Source organism: Gavialis gangeticus, unplaced genomic scaffold (assembly GCF_001723915.1).
Source record: "Gavialis gangeticus isolate Ggan-Ray unplaced genomic scaffold, GavGan_comp1, whole genome shotgun sequence".
NCBI classification, from domain to species: domain Eukaryota; kingdom Metazoa; phylum Chordata; order Crocodylia; family Gavialidae; genus Gavialis; species Gavialis gangeticus.
The window spans coordinates 36,908,705-36,911,798 of record NW_017728992.1 but is presented as its reverse complement, the minus strand read 5'-3'; positions in this window follow the sequence as shown (position 1 = coordinate 36,911,798).

The window sequence follows — 3,094 nt, the reverse complement described above, 5'->3', positions numbered from 1 at the left end:
GCCCGGGGGGGGGGGTGTCAGAGACTGCATGCATGGCCTGAGCCCAGCAGCTGGGGGGTGCTCCTGCATACCTCCCAGCATACCCCACAGGCTCCCCAGGGTGCTGAAGACTCCTGAGTGGAGTCAAATGGCTGAGCCACCCCAGATTGTCTGGCAAAGACATTGTCTGGCCACCAACATGGACATAATGTAACATCATCTCATCGTAACATGTGCCACCATAGCCACAAGCTACCAGTTGGCCATCCTGCACATGCCCACCCAGCATGCCCTGCACCTATCAAGAGTGTGTGTGTGTCAAACGTGTGGGTCGTGTGGGTTGTGTGTGTATGGTGGGGGAGCTGTATGCACACATGGATCTTGTGGGTCATGCCAGTGCAGTAGCTGCTGCACTGGTAATAGAGGAGCTGGTATGCACTGTGAGCCTCTGGAAGGGATACAGAGATGTATAAGAAGACTTGGTCTTGAACAGCTGTGCCCCCTGTGTCAGGAAAAGTGTCACAGGACCTCCCTGCATCTTATCCTTTTCTGGCAGGTTCCCTGTGGGTGATTTCTCTAGAAAACCCCAGTTCTGTGGGTGTATAGGGATGCATCTGCCCTGTTCTTGGTAAGGAAGTGGCACAGGTCCTTGTAGAATGGGCATGCTCTGTCTCCAGCCTACAGACCAGTTTGTAGCATCAAGCAGATGGTAATAATGCCTCTTCATCAACACGGTCCTGGTGAAACGCTGCAACCAGTTTCTGTTCTCCCCACTCTACCACCTGCACCTGGTGCGTGATATGTTGAAGACATCTCTGATTTGATGTCCTATCTGCAGCTGGTGCTGGATGTCCTCCTTGCCTCAGATGTCAATGAGAACCTTTATTTCCCTGAACTGCCACTTGGGTCCCTGGGTTTGGCTGCTGGTGGTGAATGAGTGGGGTTGTATATGATCTGCAGCAGTGCCCATGAAGTCTCAGTGTCCATGGGTGACTGAAGGTCTGGCTGTGAGGGGCTGGATGGAAGCCTGGATGGATGGATGGAAGAAGCAGTAGACATAGGAGGTGCAATTCCAGCCCATGTTTCTCACTCTCACTTCAGAGGCTTGTGGCCCCTGCTTCCATTTCACCTGGTCTTTGCTACTCAGATCACCTCCAGAATCTTGAATTATCTAAGGGCTTTCAGCTGATGTCCCATGATTCTGGCAATGCTCTACACCCTACTGAGGCTGTAAAATTAAAGGTCTACAGACCATGTGGTCCCTTAAGTTCCAGGGGTGTGTGTCTGCTCATTTTGGCTTGGAGGTTCAGTGTCCCCCAGCCACATACCCCCGCATACTGAACTACCTTTTTGATCATCTACTAGGTATCTGATGAGTGAACAAGTATAGGGGGAGTCAATCTGCATTGAATGAGAATTGAGGACAAGGCAGAAGCCTCCCCTCTGAAAAAAATATGAAAAAAGCAGGGTGGAAAATAATTAAGGCCCAAGTCAGCCCCCCTTACTTTACAACTTGGATGACTTTAGTGTAGTGGATTCTATTAGTGGCATATTATGAATTTCAACCCCAAATTGTTAATTTTTATTTGATTTCATTTTTTTCTTTTAATTTTTCTTTCCCCATTCCTTAATCAGCCCTGTATAAAGTCTCTGTTTTGAGGAGATTTCAGTATAAATATAGATGTCACAAGTGAGAAGGCACAAGGCAACACAGTTTAGTGGTTGGTTTGCATTATTATGAATTTGTTTGGAAAAGGAAGGAGATTAGGAAGGAAGTATGAGACAGAGATAAGGACACATTATCTTCTTTCATCTCTTTCCATCATCCAGAGCTGTAACTCCTCAAGAACAGAAATAAGCAGAACTATTCTAGTGCTGGGACCAACACCATATGTCAGGTTCAGATCCAAGATGCTAATGAAAACACTCTTCTACATACCTAAATTGAAATTTCACATTTAAGTTTTTATCCCTTCTCTATGCAGAAGTGATTTTTGAATGAACTAGTCAAGTCCAGAGAGCTTTTGGTTCAGAGTTGAGAACTAACCTAAAACTTAGTTTGAACAAGACGTTATTTGCAACAGGACATTATAACATACTTCTGACTGTAAGCAGCCACTTACTGCGTCAAATGCATCTGAAATCACTTTGGAGAAGGCAAGATGGAGAGTAGATATTCTGGATTCTAGGTACCAAAAATAAGAAATATAGTTTACTTTATTTGTTATTTTCCCTGAGTAAAAGTTCCTGGTGATGGACCATTGGCTGAAGTAAGAAAGTGGAGTTCTAGTAAAATATTTCAGACAAGATTTTTCTTCCTAATTTACACCCATGTACATAAGTGGCTCTTATTCTTATTTTCTCTACAGGTGTATAAAACTCAAAAGATTCACCTAATAAGCTTTAGCTAGCTTAATTCCCAAAATGTGTTGTCTTCTCTCTTTCCCTTCCTCCAGACTGTAGAATTGTTAAATATTTGTAACTGCTCTTAATGATTACCCAGCTGGGTATGGGTAATCCCATGGAGTCCCATGGATTCCCAAGATCAAGCAGTTTCTCCAATTCATTGCTAGGAGAAGAAAACAAGGGTAGGATAGAGATGTACCTTACAGACTAAACAGTACAGGACAAGACCCAATTGTGCTCCACTTGAAATCAAGGGCAATTTATCCCAATTTCAGATTTAAGTATTACTACATTTCAATAACTTGCATGTGATTGAAGGACTGTGTGATAAACTTTAACCCCACCCCCAAAAAAAGTTCACTGTAGACTAGTTCAGAAAATGTACAATACAAGTGTCATTACACTGAGTGCAAACAAACAATGCCTTTGAAAACCTCCAACAATTTCTTGGTAAGCAGTGTATTGTCCTGGCACTGCAGGCAATGGCTCTGCTGCCCAACCTGCAGACATGCAATTCCTCCTTTTGGCTTGTAATGTTAGGGCACCAATTAATTAGGCAATTAAAAAGAACTAATGGAACATTGACACAGTACCAAATACCAGGTGATCCTAAGTCATCCTTTCTGGAGCATGAGACAGCAAATGGGACAACCTGACTGCCTCCACTTACTACGGCTGAGCAGTGTGTGTTTGTGGGGGGGGGGGGGGG